This window comes from Pseudorasbora parva, chromosome 20 (genome assembly GCF_024679245.1).
Source record: "Pseudorasbora parva isolate DD20220531a chromosome 20, ASM2467924v1, whole genome shotgun sequence".
In the NCBI taxonomy this organism is placed as follows: domain Eukaryota; kingdom Metazoa; phylum Chordata; class Actinopteri; order Cypriniformes; family Gobionidae; genus Pseudorasbora; species Pseudorasbora parva.
Window position 1 is genome coordinate 18990658 of NC_090191.1, and position 23615 is coordinate 19014272.

The 23615-nt window shown below is 36.9% G+C and overlaps 1 pseudogene; it reads left to right on the forward strand.

Annotated features, from left to right (window-relative positions):
• Positions 1 to 14461: 14461 nt before the first annotated feature.
• LOC137049985 (5S ribosomal RNA) lies at positions 14462 to 14578 on the forward strand (annotated as a pseudogene).
• Positions 14579 to 23615: the final 9037 nt, after the last annotated feature.

A 23615-nucleotide genomic window follows, 5' to 3' on the forward strand; every position in this document is an offset into this window, starting at 1 on the left:
ACGCTCGCGGGTACCGGTGCAACAGAGGGGGGTGTGGGCCGAGGCGTGAGCGTCGGAGCTGTATTCCACACCATCACCCTCAGGTCACCCTGGCCACCAGCCGAAGAGACGCCCCGCGGACCGGATGAGACCGAGGCCGCGGACACGTCAGATCGGGGGGTGACGGAGGGGACTCTCACTCCGGCGGCCGCACGGAGATCATTGAGTCTCGACCGCAACACGGAGATGGCCATGTTCCCGCAGTGAGAACATGACTCATCCACAAGCGCCGCCTGAGCATGCTGGAAGCCCAAGCATGCCAGACAGTGCGAGTGCCCATCAGAGGAGTGTAGAGACCGGCCACACCCAGAAGCACACGGGCGAGACATCCTGAAAAGGACGTGCCACGTGTGAGCTCTTTTGTGAGAGGATTAACCTCGCAGTCGATGCCGAAGCGCCCAGGGGACCACACACCAACTGGAAACCAATCGTCAGACCAGCAGGCAGGAAGTATGTGACCGCTGGAACGCGCCGAACACCAACACCGACTGGAAGATCCTGATCGTCTCGAAGAACTGACTTAACTCAGAAGGCTTGTAGGAGTGAAAGGTATGTAACCCTTGGCTCCGAAGCATTAAAACATAATGCGATGATACCAAGCTACTTCCTTATATACCCACGTGGGTAGGCGGAGTTACGCATGCAAATCTCGCATGCCCATGGCATTGGCACTGCCATTGGGCGCTTTCTAGTCTCGGAGATGACAGGCTTCTAAGCGAAACCCCCATTCGTCAGTCACTGACGTTACGTCGGAGTGACTGAACGAAAGGGAATGTGTGATACAATGTAAAAAAAATATTGTTGGTCTGACTTAAAAAAAGTAAGTAGCCTGGTTGCCTTAAAATGTTGAGTTCATTGAAATAAAATAACTATATTCATACAATGTTCATACAATGAAGGAAATTGTTTAATAAATAGAAACATAAAATATTATTGTATCTAAACCACAAAAATTAAACAAAATTGATATATCATGACAATTTGGCATATTACAAATAAAACGCAATTACGCAATATGCACAATCGTTTAATAATATTTAAATAAAGTGTGATGTAAATTCTCAAAAATGTTTATTGTATTAACTTTTTAATTTCAATGAACTCAACATTTTTAGGCAACCAGGTAACTAATTTTTTAAATATGTTTTTAGAGTGTAAGTGTCTTGTAAGACAAGTGTTACTGAATATACACCGAGTAAAATATTACTGAAAATGTATTAATAATGCTTTACACTACTGTGTTACAGCAAAAAGTAATATGTTACTGTAATGCATTACTTTTTTAACACTTTACTCCCAACACTGGATTAGCAATCAAACTTTAGATGCATTTTAGATGCTGATGTGAGCATACTGTTTGTATGTGGATAAAGCTAGATATATTTAGATTAGTTGTGATATGGAGTTATTAATGCATTATGTGATTATATGGAATCTCTAAGGTTTGAAAGGTATGAAATCAGTTTTTACATTACTTAGAAAAAGTGAGGAAACCGATTGTCTTAAAATGTTCAAGTAAAGTAGCGTATTATTATTTTTTGTTTGCAAAACTTAAAATTTGTACAGAAAACTTGTTAATGAAGTATACTTAACTCAAAATTATTAGGTGTGTTAGCTTGATATTAATGCTCACATTACTAGGAAAATATTAGAAAACCGATTGCCTCAAAATTCTCAAGTAAGCTGAACTTAAAAAAAAGTGAAGACAAAAATCAACAAGAGAACTCAATTCAACACTTATTACTTTTTACTAACGTATTTTTAGTAGTTCACCTAGCATGAATGCATTTAACACTCAATTAAGTAAGCTTAATTGCATTAAGTTCTTACTTAAACTATTCAAGTTGTGTCGAAATAATTCTATCTGTGAGCTGAGGAAGTGCCCAGAATGCATTGCAGCACAAATTAATTAATCACAGGGCAATCACAACTCCGTTTTATAATTTTTGGCTTTATTTTACCATTTTATTATCTGTCTTTTGTCAGTATAACCCCAATAATGACAGCAAATGAACTTGTAATGAACTTGTAACTTGTAATGGCCTTAAAACGGCCTGGTGTAAAAAAAAATTGCACGCTAAATGTTGAAGTCTGTGTGTGAATCAAACATGGTCAATTGTTGGATATTGTCCCAAATAAAGTGTTACAGGTGTCAGATGCAGCAGAGGAGAGGAGATCCAAGACTTCCAAACAAAATGGGCTTTATTCAAATCAGACTCAGAACGGAACATCAAACACCATAAACTTCATGTAAAGTCACATAACATAACTTAAGACTGGACAAGGAGGAAATGAACATGAGGGAGCTAAATACACACACTGAAGGCTAGAAACTGTACATGTTTGACCCCCCTTTCGCCTTCAGAACTGCCTTAATTCTACGTGGCATTGATTCAACAATGTGCTGAGAGCATTCTTTACAAATGTTGGCCCATATTGATAGGATATCATCTTGCAGTTGATGGAGATTTGTGGGATGCAAATCCAGGGCACGAAGCTCCCATTCCACCACATCCCAAAGATACTCTATTAGGTTGAGATCTGGTGACTGTGGGGGCCATTTTAGTACAGTTAACTCATTGTCATGTTCAAGAAACCAATTTGAAATGATTCGAGCTTTGTGACATGGTGCATTATCCTGCTGGAAGTAGCCATCAGAGGATGGGTACATGGTGGTCATAAAGGGATGGACATGGTCAGAAACAATGCTCAAGTAGGCCGTGGCATTTAAACTATGCCCAATTGGCACTAAGGGCCCTAAAGTGTGCCAAAAAAACATCCCCCACACAGGGGCGGATCTACAGGGGGGCAAAGGGGGGGCAGCCCCCCCATTCCAGAGCCTTGCCCCCCCAGCTGCCCCCCTAACTTTGATGCTCCAAAAACTGTAGTCCTACTTGTAAAAACAACACGAACTGCCAGAATGTCCAATGCATTTACCGAAAGTAAACCATGTAATTTTAAATGTATTAACATTAAAATACATAAAATACCCCTCCCCCGCGGCCCCGCCCCTCAAATACGTCCCTGATTCAAACGTGCAGAGCGGCGTTCGTTCTCTCTCAGTCTGGCTCACACACACACACACACACACACACACACACACACACACACACACACACACACACACACACACACACACACCGAGTCTGCAGCGGTGCAAAGCCCAACAAACCCACTGGAGAGACTGAGCTGCCCCAGAGCCCCTGAAGGTGAAGTAAGTTTCCCCAGGTGTATTTTAAACACACGTTTAACTTAAAATTAAATTTGTAATGAATGTATTGTGTGCTAAAGACATTCAGCATCAGCAAAAACAGCAAGTCTACGTTAGCCAAATTCAGCACCGGAGACCGACAGACTAGACAGAGCAAGTTAACTTACTTTTGAGTTTTGATATTTTAAAAAAAATCTCACTTTTATTACGAAATTCAAACAATAAATGCCGTTTTGGCGCTTGTAAATGTTACGTGACAGATCCCTGCTGCACTTGGACCGATCATTTCTAACTTACTAGCTAGTAAACACGAATGAACAATGTTGAAAGAAACAGTAGCCTACAACTTACCTAAATGTATATTCCTCATATATAATATCGACCAATCAATCTAACAAAGGAGAACAACTGGAGAACAATTGTCACATAACATTTACCTCAGGAAAGCCATTAAATGATCATAATGGCTAGAGCTAGAGAGTATTTTGCTAAGTATGTGTAGTGTACCATATTACATATTTATTATATTCGTATTTATATCATTAAATAAAGTTATTATAACAAAAAACATTTTTTAATTTGAGTTATTTTTTACCTTAAATAACACTGCCAGCTGATAGGGCTCTCTGTATGTTTACAGCATTAGGTGAGTTGTTTTTTCTTGAGATTAGGTACATCTTGTGTGCCTAATATTTATCCAAATGCGTCAATATTAAATCAAATCACAATAATATAATTGAATTGAAATAACAAAGCGAAACAATAGCTTACCAGAAATTGTACCCTGTAAACACTGTAACATGTTGTCACTAAACCTAATAAAATTCAGTTGTTACTAAAATGTTAGTGACAATCACAATGCACAATGCAATTATTATTTATTTTTTTACATTGGATTTAGCTAAGCAGTCCTATTAAATCCAATTCCTCTCAGATATCACATCAATGAAACCAGTTTAGAACTGGGTAAATAAATGCAATAGGATTAAATAGTCTTAACATAACTGGTGTGTGCATGTGATAAATCTTTCTGATTTTATATTTGTTATATAGGCTACTTATTAGCTACATGGCCCTACAGTGCAATGTAATACAAGGATAATCAGATGTTTTCACATATTGACTTTTGTAGGCAAGAGTAGTTGAAGAAAGTAGCTGGACCCTAACCATGAAAAGGAAGGCTAAAAGTAAGAATATTACTAGCTTTTTTGCTTAAACAAATCCTAAGAAGTACACAGGAGGAAGAGGATGAGGGAAATGAAGGAGAAGGCAGTAAACTGGAGAGACCAGGAGGGTCAGAGCAGGAGAAGACAGAAGGAGACAAGGAAATAAGTGACAGAGAGGAGGAAATAGTGAAGGAGACAAGGAAATAAGTGAAAGAGACGAGGAAAAAGAAGAATCAGTGAGAGATGAAGAGGAGGCTCCAGATTCAGATAGAGGGATCAGGAGGAGGAAGATGACAGAGAGGGAGAGAGTAGACCTTCAATTCCCACAATTCTTGTTCTTTTTTATATTTTAAGTTTGCTTTTTATACTGTTTTGTTTTGTTTGAACACTGGGCTTATTACTGTTGTGAATTAAAAACCTTTGTAGTGTGTAAGGGCATGATTAAACAATAAGTAGGCCTACTGTAGTTTAAAAGTTTTTTTGTGTTTGTTTTGTTAAAGCAATTCACATATAGGGATTTCCATGTACCGTCTACACCTGCCACCCTGCCAAGACCTCTTGCCACCCCTTTGCACCCCCCCCCCCCCCATGTAAAATTTTCTAGATCCGCCACTGCCCCCACACCATTACACCACCACCAGCAACCTTACACCACGGATCCATGTTCTCATTCTGTTTACGCCAAATTCTGACTCTACCATCTGAATATCTCAACAGAAATCAAGACTCATCAGACCAGGCAACATTTTTCCAGTCTTCAACTGTCCAATTTTGGTGAGCTCGTGCAAATTGTAGCCTCTTTTTCCTATTTGTAATGTTTACTTGGGTTTTCTGAATAACAAATGCATTAGCATGCAAATAGTTCAGATTACATTTTTTTTTTTTTTTAAGTAAGTTCAACAAATTATTGGGCATTAAGTAAAGTTAATTAAAACGTATAAGTAAGAACAACTATTGGATTTTACAATGAAGTGTTAAGCCTAATTCTGTTTGGTGATGTGTATCACTGACATGGTTAAATGACATATAAAAACTGTGGAGTTTAAGATTTTGGTTATATTTCACAAGCAATTTATATAGAAAGTTAATTTAAAGTTATACATAATACAGAGTACATAACACAGTTGGCAGCAGTTGTCAACTGTGGCATTAATTTCTGTTGAGTTTCAAACAAACAAACTGAAAGAGCCTGTTTATATAGTTAATCCTGCCAATCAGAGTCTTACAAGTACATTTCTCCCACTCTGGCAAGCCATCAGCCTGTTTGCCAACATACACTGATCGCTTTCCCCCTCTAATATTGATTTTCGGCAACTTAGCCGATCTGAGAAAGGAATCTCCCGATCTCTCTGGTGCACATTTGTTTCAGTGCCTTTTAACTATGTCCACTATTTCATTTTCATTTTATTTATTTCCTGCTGATCTATTTTGTCCCACATTCTTTAAGATTAACGTTTTGTAACTTCTTGTCAAGCTTTCTAGCATGTATTTGATATTTGACAAAAATAAATATTTCCTCTAGATCAATCAATGGATTTCACACTCAAAACCAGAATTGCTCGGAATTACATTTTTATATTTGTATGTTTCATTGAAAAGGATATGGAAGAAATTGAATATACAATGAGAAAAAATTTGACACACAATAAAACAGTATAGATATGAATAGCATAGCTGAGATATTTAGGTCCATGTTGAGATCTCACATTTTTTTCTTTGAAATATGTTGGCAATTCTGAGCACAGTTTGTGACCTACGATTCCCCACTCAAAGCAAACCATTTACCTCATTAACCTGTCTGAATAATGAATATAAATGATGAATAATGAAATATTTTTCACTTGTGTGTGTGTGTGTGTGTGTGTGTGTGTGTGTGTGTGTGTGTGTGTGTGTGTGTGTGTGTGTGTGTGTGTGTGTGTGTGTGTGTGTGTGTGTGTGTGCACGCATGTGTAATGTGCATTTATTTTTCATGTTTCTGAAAGAATATTCAACAGGTGCACTGTAATAGCTAATTATCGAAATATACTTTATTCAAACACTTGAATGCAAAAGCTTATATATATATATATATATATATATATATATATATATATATATATATATATATATATATATATATATATATATATATATATATATATATATATAGGTCCTTCTCAAAAAATTAGTATATTGTGATAAAGTTCATTATTTTCCATAATGTAATGATTAAAATGTAACTTTCATATATTTTAGATTCATTGCACACCAACTGAAATATTTCAGGTCTTTTATTGTTTTAATACTGATGATTTTGGCATACAGCTCATAAAAACCCAAAATTCCAAAATTTTAATCTAAAAAAAAATTGCATATTTCATCCGACCAATAAAAGAAAAGTGTTTTTAATACAAAAAGGTCAACCTTCAAATAATTATTTTCACTTATGCACTCAATACTTGGTCAGGAATCATTTCGCAGAAATGACTGCTTCAATGCGGCGTGGCATGGAGGCAATCAGCCTGTGGCACTGCTGAGGTGTTATGGAGGCCCAGGATGCTTCGATAGTGGCCTTAAGCTCATCCAGAGTGTTGGGTCTTGCGTCTCTCAACTTTCTCTTCACAATATCCCACAGATTCTCTATGGGGTTCAGGTCAGGAAAGTTGGCAGGCCAATTGAGCACAGTAATACTATGGTCAGTAAACCATTTACCAGTGGTTTTGGCACTGTGAGCAGGTGCCAGGTCATGCTGAAAAATGAAATCTTTATCTCCATAAAGCTTTTCAGCAGATGGTAAATGGACTGCATTTATATAGCGCTTTTAACAGAGCCTATGGCCATTCAAAGCGCTTTACATTTTGCCTCACATTCACCCATTTATACACCGACGGCGATGTCAGCACCATCCAGCTCATTGGGAGCAGCTGGGGTTAGGTGTCTTGCTCATGGACACTTCGACAGTTGGTCAGGTGGAACCAGGGATCGAACCACCAACCTTTCGGTTTGTAGACAACCTACATGAACCACTGAGCCACTGCCGCCCAGATGGAAGCATGAAGTGCTCCAAAATCTCCTGATAGCTAGCTGCATTGACCCTGCACTTGATAAAACACAGTGGACCAACACCTGCAGCTGACATGGCACCTCAGACCATCACTGACTGTGGGTACTTGACACTGGTGTAGTGATTTTTACTTTTGTCCACCCAAGAACACTAAGTAAGGTAGTGATTGGTACTCACATCACCGCTGACATTGTGATTTTTGGATCACACGTCACTTAAGGTTTGGTTATGAGTACATCAGATGACCACCTTCCCCCCTCTTAGTTTGGGACACTAGTCAAGGTCTTTTACCTTGGCTGTATGAGAACACTCCGAACAGGAGGCTGCCAAGTCATTTATAATGAATGTAAAGGGAGGAGAGTTGGTCAGCTGATTTATCTGAAAGATTGGTGAGATTTCTAACTTGTAGAGCCTTTTCTGCTTTATCAGCACAAGGAAGACAGAATTGTAATAAAATAGATTTTATTAACAAAAGATGAACAGAACAATTAACACAACTACTAAATGAATACAATGAATGATAAAGGAATAAAGTGCATAAAATGCATAAAATACATGTGAGTAAGTTAAGTGTGGCTATAGAAGAGTTATGTTATCTTATGGAAAGATAAACTGTTGTTTCTCTGAAACTAAGGTGAGGAATTATTATGCATTAAACAAATAAAAAAAAGATTATTTATTATGAACTAGCGTCAGTTATATTACCTCTAATGTAAATTAGAAAATCATATACTGATAATATACAACAATGCCAAGGTCTCTAGAAAGAGGTTTGGTTAAGTGATATTTACGTTCCACGTGGTTGAGTAAGCAGTCCGATGGTGATGACTTCTTCCACTGGTTTTGCTGGGAGACAGTGCAGTGAAGAAAGGAGCTGGAATCTGTTTCAACAGCCTTGAACACGAAAATCTGTGGGATGCTGATCTCCTGGGGCACCAAAGTGTCCTAAAATCTGGAACATGCAGATGAGGCCCTGAAGTAGGTACAGAAGGTCCTTAATCTGGAACACGCAGACGAAGGAACCTTGAAGTGAAGATTTGCTCTCCTGAGCTTAACCTTGTTGCAGATGTCTCTGTGTGTCTTCTGCCTCTTTGGACCAGACACTCAGAAGTTGGTCAATCTGCTCTGGTCTCTATAGCATGGAGACCTGGGACGTGCTGTAGTCGTCTTGCTGGACTAAAACTCTGAACGTAGTGTTGGTTAATGTCTCTGTCCTCACAGGCTGGAGGCTCAGAACGTTGCTGTATCTGTTGCTGCCCCACAAGCTGTAGATTCAGATCCTCGGATCTTGTGTTGTCTCTCTGATTAAACCAGAGGCTCAGAACTTGGTTGCTCCGTCACAGTCTAATCCTTGGCAGACAGACTCAGAACCTGGTGAACTGTTTGTCTCTTGGATGGACAGACTCAGAACCTGGTTGCTCTGTCACAGTCTAATCCTCGGCGGACAGACTCAGAACCTGGTTGCTCTGTCACAGTCTAATCCTCGGCGGACAGACTCAGAACCTGGTTGCTCTGTCCCAGTCTAATTCTCGGCGGACAGACTCAGAACTGGTGAACTGTTTGTCTCTCGGATGTGGAGACTCAGAGCTTGGTTGCTCTGTCACAGTCTAATCCTCGGCGGACAGACTCAGAACTTGGTGAACTGTTTGTCTCTCGGATGTGGAGACTCAGAACCTGGAGTGTCTATTGAAAGGGTACCTTTATCCTTTTCCGAATAGGAGGAGATTGCAATTTGCCGCTTCTTCATTCCAGTGTTGCTATTGGCTGCTGGCATCAGAGGGGGCACACTGTGTGGCCCACCCTTCTTTTCCCTGTAGAACTCATTTGCATACTGTACACAGTTGGAAGTCTTTAAAGTGTCTTTAAAGTTCATCAATGCATTTCTCACTTTCCAAACCACCATCAGAATACCCCTGGCAATATACTAAACAAATAGACACCAAACATGATGGAAAAAGATTGAACTGTCATGTGTTCATTCATTTGTTCATTAACAGCTGAATTTGTGGAAGATGTTGCATTACAAATAGCTGTCACTGAGAATACTTATTTCTCTGAATAAGTATGAAATGGATATGTGTAGTTTACACCAGTCTTAAGGTTTCCAAACATAGTTGTGAATGAATTTGGATGGATCGGTCCTGAGGAATGTTTATGGCCATCACAAACCAGGACATTAGGGATCAGTCTCTAGGTGGGTGAAGGGCAGAAACTGCATCTGGACCAATGAGAAGTTCTGTCCTTTTTGGGCTTGGTACTAGAGGTCTTCTTCTTGCCCTCAAAGCAGTGTCTGGCTGTTGTCCAAGCTTCTTTATCTGATGGCGTTGGACATATTGTTTGTGCTAGTCCAACAAGATACAATCAAAATGTAGCAAACCTTTGTCCACTGTTACGGACAAAGAGGGGCCTGGCCATAAACTGGGCCCTGGAATGTGCTGTTCACTACACTGGACTTCAGGCATTTTGGCATTTCCTTCTCCCCAGTCTTCCTCCAGACTCTGGCATCTTGAATTCCGAATGACATGCAAAATTTGCTTTCATCCGAAAAAAGTACTTTGGACCACTGAGCAACAGTCCAGTGCTGCTTCTTTGTAGCCCAAAAGGGGCTTGAACTGGGGAATGCGGCACCTGTAGCCCATTTCTTGCACACGCCTGTGCACGGTGGCTCTGGATGTTTCTACTCCAGATTCAGTCCACTGCTTCCGCAGGTCCCCCAAGGTCTGGAATCAGTCCTTCTCCACAATCTTCCTCAAGGTCTGGTCACCCTTTTCTCATTGTGCAGCGTTTTTTTGCCACACTTTTTCCTTCCCACGGGCTTCCCACTGAGGTGCCTGATACAGCACTCTGGGAACAGCCTATTCCTTCAGAAATGTCTTTCTGTGTCTTACCCTCTCACTTGAGGGTATCAATGATGGCCTTCTGGACAGCAGTCAGGTCGGCAGTCTTACCTATGATTGCGGTTTGAGTAATGAACCAGGCTGGGAGTTTTTAAAAGCCTCATGAATCTTTTGCAGGTGATTAGGTTAATAGCTCGTTTAGAGAACCTTTTCATGATATGCTAATTTTTGAGATGTTTTGAAAATGTTGTGTTTTCATGAGCTGTATGCCAAAAACATCAGTATTAAAACAATAAAAGACCTGACATATTTCAGTTGGTATGCAATGAATCTAAAACATATGAAAGTTTAATTTTTATCATTACATTATTGAAAATAATGAACTTCATCACAATATGCTATTTTTTTAGAAGAACCTGTGTATATATATATATATATATATATATATATATATATATATATATATATATATATATATATATATATATATATATATATATATATATATATATATATATATTCAGTCCTTACTACTATATATAGCTTATATGTAGCTTGAATTAATGCAGGTAAAAATATCTGGAAGTGATTTATAACACAAATTATAATACATATTCCCAAAATTGCCATGGGGGCACCACAGTGGCATTAACCTGGGTGCCCCTTACTAGGGGATGCGTTCAGTCAGCCAATCAGATTGGAGCTTGCCAGATTAAGAAAGTGATGTGTTTTGTGTGTCTACTGTATATGCATCAGCAAATGGACAGTGGACTGTCTGAAGCTGAGATGACTGCCACAGTAACACAACAGCTTATGTTAATGTTAATGTACAACAGGACCAAGAATTATTATTATTTATTTATTTTTTTCGTGATAGTGACCCAGCAGCCTCGGACAGCTTGGTGCTTTCATCAGTAGTTCAAACATGCTCATCTTCCTTTCCCAGATCAAAACCGGCAGGACCAGTCCCATCGGATCAATGTCACACCTGTGTGCCTCTCTCTCTCTTTCTCTCTCTCTCTCTCTCTCTCTCTCTCTCTCTCTCTCTCTCTCTCTCTCTCTCTCTCTCTCTCTCTCTCTCTCTCTCTCTCTCTCTCTCTCTCTCTCTCTCTCTCTCTCTCTCTCTCTCTCTCTCTCTCCCTCCATCTGCTCCGGCAAGGCCAGCCGCTGTCAGAAGGGACGATCTGTTGGCCCTATTCCTCGCCTCCCATTCCCCCTCACCCTGTCACATCCTGTTTCCCTCACAGTTGATCAAAAGAACCCCAACGTCAGCGTAGACCACAGCCCCCAATCTGTGCCATGATATCCACCTGCAGCCAAATGGTGGCCCAATGTCATCCCTTCATGAGCGCCAACAGTTTGTGCCGAATGTTTAGTATAGTGACTGCACACCTCAGAAAACCCCAACCCAGACAGATGTTTGCTTGAGTAATATGGTGTGAGACTGTGTACTGAGAAGATATGAAACATATTTTTCATTGAAAGTTGCTACAAATTTTAAAATACATTTAAAGGTTACACAACAAAAAAAGTCAAAAATGTCCCCCCTGCAATTCAAATCATTTCCTTGTGGAAAAGAGTACGGAAATGACATACTTTAAAAGAATATCCTCGTTTTTTATTTGTAATGACATTTTCTGTTGTCTTTAGAATATGGTTAAAATGTACTGCCAAATGTACTATCAAGGATTAGCGGTGAAGTGAAATATTAAATATAATTTGGTAACACTCTATAATAATGTTCAGTTATGAGTCTCTTATAAGTTAATAATTAATGATGAACTATGCATTTACAAAACATGACTATACATTCATAAATGTGCATCACGCTAACGATTTCCTAATGTATTATCTTAAAAAAAGAAAAAAGAAAAGAAAAAAAGAATCATAAAACAAATCTAGCAGATTAATAGTAGTTGGTTGATAAGTTATTAATTGATACATTAGTTATCACTTGTTTTAGTTGTTTGTTGTTAGTTTTAGTATCTTCTCAATAAACAATGGTTTAATCATGAACAAACTGATAATCAAGTAAATTAACAGTATATAACTTATTGATGTATCTTTGAGTTGTAAGCTGGTCTGTGTTCAAAAGCACAAACTGCAGGTATGCTAAAGTAGTATTTGTGATAGTAAAGTATTTTTTTTCAAGGGGATAAACATTTATAAATGATTTAGAGTGAGGGGCTTTTAGTGGGTGGAGTGTGTGGGCTCTAGTAATAACATGAACCTTGAAACCGGTTTTAGCTTCCATTGAAGCTCACATGCAGGTGCACAGCATTTAAAGAATCCACGTGTGTCAAAGAAGACAGCTGTCTGTACCCTCACCAGTCAGCACTTACACTGCAGTACACACTACACATTTATACACCTGCTATATATGATGTGTAAACACATGCATAATTAATTTACAAAGCTTTCTGCATCCCCTAATCTAGTGTAAATTCATCACTTGTGTTACATATCATTTGTAGATATTTCTTACCTGTTTCAAGTTATGAACGTATTAACTAATAATTTATAAATTACTTAACAATACATCCCTTAATCTTGCACAATACATAAACCTAAATGCTATTAATAAGCAGTAAATTAGGAGTTTATTGAGGAAAAAGTTGTTGTTAATAGTGAATATGTGTTCCCTATAATTTAAGTGTTACCAATAAGTGATATGCTATCATTTTGTGAATGTGTTGTTAAGTCATTTGTAAATTATTAGTTAATACGTTCATAAATATTATTATATAAGTGGTATGCTGTACAGTATGGTATGCTGTAGGCTACAGTTTACACATCTTTCAAAATGTACTTTATTACAAAGATTACAAACTGTTCTTAAGTGTGTTAAGAAACATCAAGAACATACTCTCTCAAAGTACACTGTGACCTTTTATTTAATTAATATTATATTAACTGCAAAGTACAGTTTTATAGTAGTACAATTGTTTATAGTATAGCAGTAAATATACTTTTTGAAATACAAAACAAGTGCACTTTCAATACAATTACTGTAATTGCACTTTTTTGTCACATTCTATGTACTATAATAAAGTCATGCAGCAAGCATATAGCAATGCAAGGGTGAGTAAATGATGACAGAAATGTTTGGGTGATTTATTTATTATTAATTTGGTCTCCATTAAAGTCTAGTTTACTACTGATTGAAGATACTTAGTAAGAATACCTAGTTCATATTTCTAAAAAAATAGACTTGGCTATAATTAGTTGGCTTGTGTTTAGTCTGGCCGCTGTACTTATGGCAGCAATGTGCTTTCTTGCTGTTGCCAGCATGGGTTGTATGAATAGCAGAAGATGTTTGTGCAGGTTTTTGGCCTTGAGCTCACACAAAAAGCCAACTGCCCTTGGTAGTGTGGATCAGGGCTCAGAATGGCTCCTATCTCTCCTGCACACAAGCTGTCCAGTTTGGCTGTTCTCATTTCCAGTAACAGTTTATGTCCCAGTTTGGCATAAGAAACTGAATTATTTCTGTGTTCATTCTTTTAAAGCCAGCAATACACTGCCCACTGTTTCCCCTTTCAACCCTTGTTGGCCGGTGCTAATGAAAAACATACTTTTTTCAACATTAAATAATTAGTTTACTAAAACTAAGTCATCGTTTACTCACCCTCATGTTGTTGCATATGCATATGATTTTCTTTGCTAGCTTTAATGCGAGGAAAATTGACTGAAATAGAAGCAACTACTCGCTGCAAATGGAGTAAATTTATTTTTTAGCGTGTACAATAGCTGTCAATATCTGATTGTGTTCTACTGATAAATGTTAATGTTGAATGTTTATGTTCTGTTCTGTTCTGACCTGCTTAAAATCATGTTTGTGTAGAGCAGTGCATTAGACCTTCCTGTAGTTTGATTATGTTCTCTATTGCAGTTCTCCATCAGAGCATTTAGGATTATTATTGATAGAGCTGTCAGGGTATGTTCATGGTATTTCTCACATTGAAGATCTAGCGTTTCTAAATCTCAGCACAATCCATAAACCCTACTTGTTTGATTCTTACTAACTAACTGAATATTTACAAAAAATGAAACAGTAGGTCAGCATTTTAAATAAGTGTTTCAGGCTATTTTGGCATCCTGAAAGATCTAAAAGCTCAAACTTAATCTTTGTGTTCTGAAGCTTATTACATGTAATAAATAATAATCAGCCAGCAGCCATATCACCCTGTAGCCCAAGCCTGGTTTCCCACTGAAGCTAAGCAGGGCTGAGCCTGGTCAGTACCTGGATGGGAGACCAACTGGGAAAACCAGGTAGCTGCTGGTAGAGGTGTTAGTGAGGCCAGCAGGGGGTGCTCACCCTGTGGTCTGTGTGGGTCCTAACACCCCACTATAGTGATGGGGGTACTGTACTGTCAAAGAGCACCGTCTTTCGGATGAGACGTTAAACCGAGGTCCCGACTCTCTGTGGTCTTTAAAAATCCCAGGATGTCCTTCGATAAAGAGTAGGGGTGTAACCCCAGCATTCTCGCCAAATTTGCCCATTGGCCCCTGTCCATCATGGCCTCCTAATAATCCCCATATCCTGACTGGCCTCATCACTCGGTCTCCTCTCCACCATAAGCTGGTGTATGGTGAGCGTTCTGGTGCAATATGGCTGCCGTCGCATCATCCAGGTGGGTGTTGCACATTGGTGGTGGTTGAGGAGATTCCCCCTTCTATGTAAAGCGCTTTGAGTGCCTTATAAAAGCACTATAACTATATAAATGTAAATGTTCTTCTTCTTCTTCTTCTTCTTCTTCTTCTTCTTCTTCTTCTTCTTCTTCTTCTTCTTCTTCTTCTTCTTCTTCTTCTTCTTCTTCTTCTTCTTCTTCTTCTTCTTCTTCTTCTTCTTCTTCTTCTTCTTCTCCTTCTTCTCATGGTAGCCCTAGCACTGTTTGTGGGAAAAGTATGAAATTTGGCACAAAGGATAGCACAGCAGTTTTGGAGCCTCTAACTCAATCCCTCTAGTGCCACCAAATGTCCAAGATTGCACTCATGTTTATGCTAATAACATTTGAATTATAAGGGCTAGAACTAAATTATTTGTCCTCTGATTCCTTGGCTCAGGGCGATTTGTACCCAATGATGTAATTTTCCGAATTAATTTCAAAAATGGCTCACATCATCTTCAGATTGTGCTGGCAAAAAATCCATGAACGCTTTTAAATAAACTCATGCTTGTCAACAACAACCACAACAACAACAAAAACAAAAATGTGGGAGGGTAAATAAATTGATATATATATATATATATATATATATATATATATATATATATATATATATATATATATATATATATATATATATATATATATATATATATATATATATATATTATTTTTTTTATTTTTTTTTACTGGAGTGGATGTAATTTCCTGTATATTGGTGCCTTTAAATTTAATGTGGCAAGCAGCGAGGCGAAGGACCGAGAGAGCGGTAACTCACGGCGGAGTGACGGGAGTATAAAAGGAGGAGCAAAGACAGTGGAAGACGATAAATAAATAAATAAATAAATAAATAAATAAATAAATAAATAAATAAATAAATAAATAAATAAATAAATAAATAAATAAATAAATAAATAAATAAATAAATAAATAAATAAACAAACCCCCTCACGGATGACACAACAAAACGCACCGTAAACTCCAGGCCTGGTCCTCTCTCGTCTTCCACTGTCTTCGCTCCTCCTTTTATACTCCCGTCACTCCACCGTGGGACGAGACTGGAGTGGCGTGCAGCTGGTGCTCATTATCACTCTCACGGTCCCTCGCTTCGCTGCTTGCCACATTTAACAATTGTTTTTATAATTTAAAACGGTTACCACATACCTGGCAAGGTTTCCCAAAAAGTAACATAGCAACAAAAGTCTAAAAAAGTTGTTTGAACAAATAATCTTCCTTCCTCTGCCAAGCAGTTTAAATTGGTTAACATTATAACAACATAGTGTAACTATAAATAAAGGATTCATTCACATCAAAATGAACATTTACTGATAATTTGCTCACCCCTATTTCATCCAAAATGTTCATATCCTTCTTTCTTTCTTTCTTTCTTTCTTTCTTTCTTTCTTTCTTTCTTTCTTTCTTTCTTTCTTTCTTTTCTTTCTTTCTTTCTTTCTTTCTTTCTTTCTTTCTTTCTTTCTTTCTTTCTTTCTTTCAAGTTTTTTGAGGAAAACATTCCAGGATTTTTTCTCCATATATGGACTTTCTTGGCAACCTCCCAGTCGAGGTATAGGGTCTTATCTAGCCAAACCATCCTAATAATTTCCAACCTTAATTGCTACCCTTGCGCTGCGCTGCTCTGCGGAGCGCCACAGATTATGTAATCACATCGGAAAAGTCATACTACACATAGGCAGAAGTACCGCCCCCGTATTTACAGAGTGCTCGTGTGGAATGTTTTCCTAAAAAAAAAAAAAAGATTTTATAGAAGACTTTAAATGCCTTTAAACAACAGGCGAACAAATTATGATAATTCACTTAAATACCAGCTTGTTTAGCGACAGTATGTAAGCACACAGCTAGATCCCACTGAGCAGCAGATATGCTAAGATGCTTTGTTTACCTTTCTGTGTCACCAGTGCAAGTAGGCTCAAGTAGTGAAACGGAATGGAATTTAATTGATATGGACTCTGAATGAGCCAAGACACATGGAAGTCAAGGCTGTAGCTAAAACACAGAATGGAGATAATTTTATTAGTGGTGATTAAACCTGTCCTGGAGTACTACCAGCCCTGCAGACCAGCCCTGAGTTGTCCTTTAAGTAGCAAATGTATTTATTGTTGTTTTATCATGAGATTTTGCCTCACCTCCTACTACTGCTATACCCCTTCTAGCCCTAATTCTTCTTCTCCATTTTAGTGTATTTGTGTTGCAGAATTACAGTGCCACACACTGGCCTGGCATGTGTACTACATCATTTTCAGTCGGTTTCAGTGATCTCATGTGTACGCAAATAATCTTGAAACAAGGGGGAAAAAAAGAGATCGGATTGGGAAAGCTCTGGCTTCGCGTGGAGGGGGCCTCAGTTAGCTGGACTTGATTGTTTTGACATGATCTCTAATTGTTTGGTTCTTCAAAGCTCATCCTGGACTTGCTGTCATAGCAACAGGTCCGTAAGTTAAAACCTGCCCAGGAGCAGGCTTATTTCATGTAAACAGGATTAGACTGTATCTTAAGGTGATACTTAAAATATGTCCCAGCCACTGCTACTTTACTACAAGAGTTCATAACTGAACCAGGGGTAATTATAATTTTAAATAATACTTATATAAAAGTTTATTGAAAAAAAAAAAATTACATTATAATATATATATATATATATATATATATATATATATATATATATATATATATATATATATATATATATTATAATGTTGTGTAAAAGGTTCTCTAGAGGAGATCTGCATAGAGGAACTACCAGTGTGTTACCATTTGAAACCATTTGACCTCTGTCATTGCCAACAAAGTATTGAGATTAAATGTTGTTATTGACCAAATACTCAATTTCCACCATAATTTGCAAATAAAATATGTCAGATAATTTGAATAATGTGAATCATCAGGGCGGGCTTTAGACAATATAATATTTATATATTACAGACATATAGAAGACAGTGTTGTGTGTGAGCGAGGGGGATGTGTTTTACAGCTCTGAGCATCATTAATCATATTTAAGTGAATGAAATTATATTTTCATGGTGGTGATTATGTCATAGTATCTGGTTTAACTGATTAATGTGATCATGACAGAGCAATTCTTTAGATGTCAAATACTAAAATCCTTCTTAAGATTGTTGATGAATGTCTTCATTGTAAAAATGCAAATACTTATTGTTCTTTGTTAAACAAGCTCGACCCCAAATTTACTCTATATTAAAACTTATAGTCTAGATTAAAGTACTCTATTTACTAGATTAAAAATGTACTCTAGACAAAACAAGAAAGCAATTACTTTGACAATCATGAAACATGTGAATTACAGAATTACAAATTATATTTATGTTTTTTATTTTAATTTTATTTCACCCAGCTGTTCAGAGAGATGTCCTTTGTCTGCATGCATTATCAGAGGCACTAAAATGGCCACCAGTCCTAATGCGTTTGAAGCAATCTGACACTCAAAAACATGCTGTATTTCTAAACAAGTTGTTATAAAATGTACCATTCTTAACTCTCAGTTCCCTTGTGTATGTGTGGGGATCATCTCTAGATATGAAACACACACATTGTGTGAATGTGGGAAACATTGTTCCATTCTATACATATGTTTTCAAATCTTTAAAAAATAAAAAAAATAAGGCAAAGCTGAGTATCTGAAGTATCACTTACAGCAAGTATCTTTGCCTCTTGTAAAATAAATTACTTGTGCAGTTCTTAATTTGTTAGTTGTGTTGGAAAAATAATCTGCTAATTGACTAATTGTAAACCAAGATTTAAGCCCATCTCTATAAACATTTAAATATAGATGATTATGCATAAGAATGTTAGAATACAAACAAAGTTTTACAAGTGTCAGATGCAGCAGAGAAGAGGAGATCAAAGACTTCCAAACAAAATGGGCTTTATTCAAATCAGACTCAGAAAGGAACATCAAACACCATAAATTTCACATTTAACTTAACTTCAGACTGGACAAGGAAGGAATGAACATGAGGGAACTAAATACACACACTGAAGACTGACTAAACGAGGTGGACAGGTAATACAGATGACAAACAAACTCACAGCTGGAAGGAACTAAACGAGCGAGGGAACCAAAAAGTGGCAGGAAACAGAACAAGGGAACATGGTACAACTCAAACCAGGTAGTGCAGGGGCAAAAACACAACAGAAACAGACCAAACATGTAACACAAGGACATAAAATTACACTTATTTATTAAAGATACATTTTTGTTTGGCACTTGGAGAGTTTGCATTATCTTATTTTGATCAACAGCCTTAGCATGTTATGGAAAATAATACTCGGAAAATAAATAAAATAGTTGAACAGATTTATTTGAGACAGCACGGAGCAACAGGCAAAAACTACAGGTGAGTATACACTCAATGGAAACTTGATGTCCAGTTGATGTGAGAGTGTCTTTTTCTTTCTTATTTTTATTTTTTTTACAGGTGCAGAGACTTGTGAGATTCAGTAAAATTGAGACCAGGTTTGATGCGCACACCTTGTTTGGAGACTGAGGGTAACTCTTGGAGGTAAACATAACTCACTGGAGGCACAATGTTGCATGAATGAGACCAGAACAAGAACTGAGGTGAGAGTCACGGATAAGGCGGGGAAGTGAACTGTAACATAAAGTTTTATTATTTAAAACTCATCTTTGATTACCAAAATTACATATACATTTTTTTTTCTGTGAAAATAAGGAGAAAAAAGTGCCTTAAAATAGCTTGAATGTAACTCCACCCTAGCTTAATTAAGTATACAAGGATTCATGAATATGCAAATTAGCTTTACCCCCACTCACGCAAGCTCAGAATTACAGCTGACCAAATTACTAGTGTAAATGCTGCACAATGGCTCTCTTTACAACGTCAGACACATAAGAGTACATATTATCCTTTTGCTTGACTATAAACAGCTAATGTGTTTATCAACAGAACAATACTGGGAGAATACCTCTTGAGACTCCATCCACTGCTTCAGAGAATATTTAATGATATGCTAGGTAGTTAGTGATGTCAGAAACAACAGCATGTTATGTCTTTGGTTCACTGAAGTTTTAAAGAGAAAACACTCAACAACGATGTTGACTTAATAATTTGCACATGGTCAACCCGTTCATCTATCTAATAAGTTAAAGCATATCAAAAACACCATATGGACATATACACAACATTAAAAACTTGATTTTCAACAGGAGAACTTTAAAAGAATAAACCAACATAAATAAAATTGTTATGAGTATAAAATACATTTCTTTAAATGCATGGCCAACTTTAAAGAACTAATACAAATACCATTAAAAGTTACCTTTATTTATTTATTTTATTTTATTTATTTATTTTGAGAAATGTTAGAGCAATTTTGTCAAAATAGTATTTTAACACAAGAGAAATTCAGCTGGAATTTAAAAGTAATCTAATCAAACAAACTGCCAAGAAAGCTCATAAATGTGGCTGCATTGTATTAAATTGGGTTTCGTTGTTAAAGCAGTTGCCAAGCAGCTGTTCTGATTGTCCCAGCTATTGAATGGTTGACATTAGACGCTGTTGAAGCTCAACATACATATCATACGACTTGCATATCGCTTTGGTAATTGAATCTCTGAAGGTGCGAATCACGAGGGAATTTGCTGTTAGTTATCATTTAGTATCCGAATGATCAAAGATTTAAAAGAGTTTCTTTGCTCTGTGAAAATCAAATCAAGTCATTCTTAAAAAAAAGAAAAACGTATTCTAAACAGTTAGCGTGTAAAAAAAGAAAATAATAATAATAATAATAATAATAATAATAATAATAATAATAATAATATTACAATAAATAAATAGATTTGACTTCTTGTCAGTAAGAAACAAAGTGACTGCATCTCATATATATATATATATATGTGTGTGTGTGTGTGTGTGTGTGTGTGTGTGTGTGTGTGTGTGTGTGTGTGTGTGTGTGTGTGTGTGTGTGTGTGTGTGCCTCGTTCTTCCAGTGTTTTATACATTTAGAATCCTATATCAGCCATAAGTTCCAGTAAGAAAAGAAAAGAAATTTTAGGTATAAACTGGTTTTATTCCACAGCAAAACAGTAACCCGCTTATTGTAAGACACTCATGTTCATTATGAGAGAAGAAAACAGGCAAATGCTACTGAACAAGAAAAACTGGAGCAGACTGAAACACAGAATCACAATGAGTGGGATCCAAACCATGAATCAACCAATGACGGTGAATTAGTCGATAAAGGACCCTGCTAAAATTAAAGTTACAATTCCATCAAAAAAATAAGGGATATTGTTGTGTTTTAGGTAGAGCGCAAGGTGAAAATGTTATCAGGATGAGCCCAGAGGTGAAGAAGATAGGGCACTGTCCCATGTTGAAGATATAAAGTCCAGGTTTGGATTGTTTCTGAAGAAATCAATACAGAAATCACTTCAGCCTGGAATGAATGACGGCGCTATAAGAGAAACTCTTCCTGGAGGAGTTTAGGAGACCTCAGGTGTCTGCTGCTCACAGCAACCAGCTCTGGCAAAACCAAAAGGTGTCAATTCCATGCCTCAAGGGGGGAAAAAATACAAAATTGCTTAATGTGGCAAAATGTCATATCACATTTGTAAGGCTCACGAGACATTAATGGGCATTGACATTAAAACACAAATGCAAATCAATTTGTTTGGTTTATCTTATAAGCTGATTAAATTGGTGTCGTTTGCATATCAATATTGCACATTAGCTACAGACAAGTGATGTCTGTGTACCACAATTTCCAGTATGAACTGCATATGAAAGAAATATATCTGTAATATCTGTTTTATAAACAGACTAGCCAACAAATTCTAGACCAGTAAACCAGTAAATATAAAAAATAAAATAAAATCCATAATATATTTTGATGGTCCCCTTTAGACATTCCATTAACAATAAGTTATGTTGCATTTAAATGTCAACTAACTCTCGTTAGAGTGTTAAAACACTGGTAGGGTTAGGATCACACTGTAAAAGCCAATAATTGTTCTTACTTAGACTTTTTAATTATACTTAATGTCCAATAATTTGCTGAACTTACTTACTATAAGTAAACATTACTTGACTGGTGTGAGTAACATTTTGAAAAAAAAAAAAAAAAAATGGTGAGCGGGCGGGCAAAAGGTTGAGACGGGGCAATTCTTAATAGAAAATCACTCATTTCCTTCTGCAGTCATCGTTCTTCTTAGTTGCATTCACTCATTTTCCATTTTCTAAACATCTAGAATGTTATTGACTATACAACTAAATACTTTGGGAGAGCGTCACATAAGCTGACTTCATAAATGTATGTTGATTTCCTAAAACTTCTCACCATTATGGTGATCGGTATTCCCTTTGGTTGGACACTCCGAACTTAATTTGTATTACTGTAAATCTCTTCTGATTGATGCAGCAATGCAACAAGAAATCACAGTTAGCTGATTTCAAAGGAAGGGAAGTAATACGTATATATATATATATATATATATATATATATATATATATATATATATATATATATATATATATATATATATATATATATATATATATATATATATATATATATATATATATATATATATATATATATCTAGGCTTATATTTAAAAATGTAATGCCAGTTAACGATCATTTAACATTTTATTGCTAACACGTATGACAAACTTTTAATTGTGTTGATATAATGCTTTTAGATTTGTGACAATTTCCAACAATTGACCATGCTTGAGTCATACACAGACTTCAACATTCAGCATGCAAAACACAACAATGGTAAAAAAAGAAAAAGTACACATGTGCTGTCATTATTAGGGTTATACTGACAAAAGACAGCAAATAAAATGGTCGACACAACTTGAATAGTCGACACAACTTGAATAGTTTAAGTAAGAACAACTTGATGCAATTAAGCTTACTTAATTGAGGGTTAAGTGCATTAATGCTAGGTGAACTACTAAAAATATGTTCACTTTACTTGAAGAAAACATGGAAACTTTTAGTAAAGAACACAGCTTAATAGCAAATAACAGTGTAAGCAAGTGTGAACAGAGGAAACATTGTTTGACAATAATCATAATAATTGGACAAAAATCCCACTCTGCCCTGACTGAAAATGAAGCCAGAGGTTATTGTTTCAAACTCTTGACTTCATTTTTAGTGTAATTTTAGAATTATTATGAAGCCTTAAACAGTACACTATTATTTAGATTTTTTTTTTTTTATTATTTAATTTTGCTAGAAGTTACATTGCGCTTTTAAACCTAAAAAGTCTAGTTGTTTTCTCTACCCTCTCATTGATTCAATTTTCCTCTTCCCGTCAGTGAACATCAAACAGAAGCTTTGCTCAGAAGGTCTGCCCACACCCTGCAGCCACTCTTGATCTTTGTCTGAGCGTGTGTGTTTGACAACTTACAAATGAACCTGACCTCTTCCTCTCTAGACCCAGTGCCTCTCTCTCACACCCTGCAGTGATGCAGAGCCACAGCGTCTGTCATCATAAAAGCCTCCTCTCGCTCTCTCGCCCCACGGATCACATATCGACCCGCTTCTACAGAAGGCAGGGAGCATGACCCCTGTATTTCCGATGGAGTCTGACATTTGACCTGTCCACTGCCCTTCTGCTTTTTTACTTCTGAGTCTACTTTTTTAAA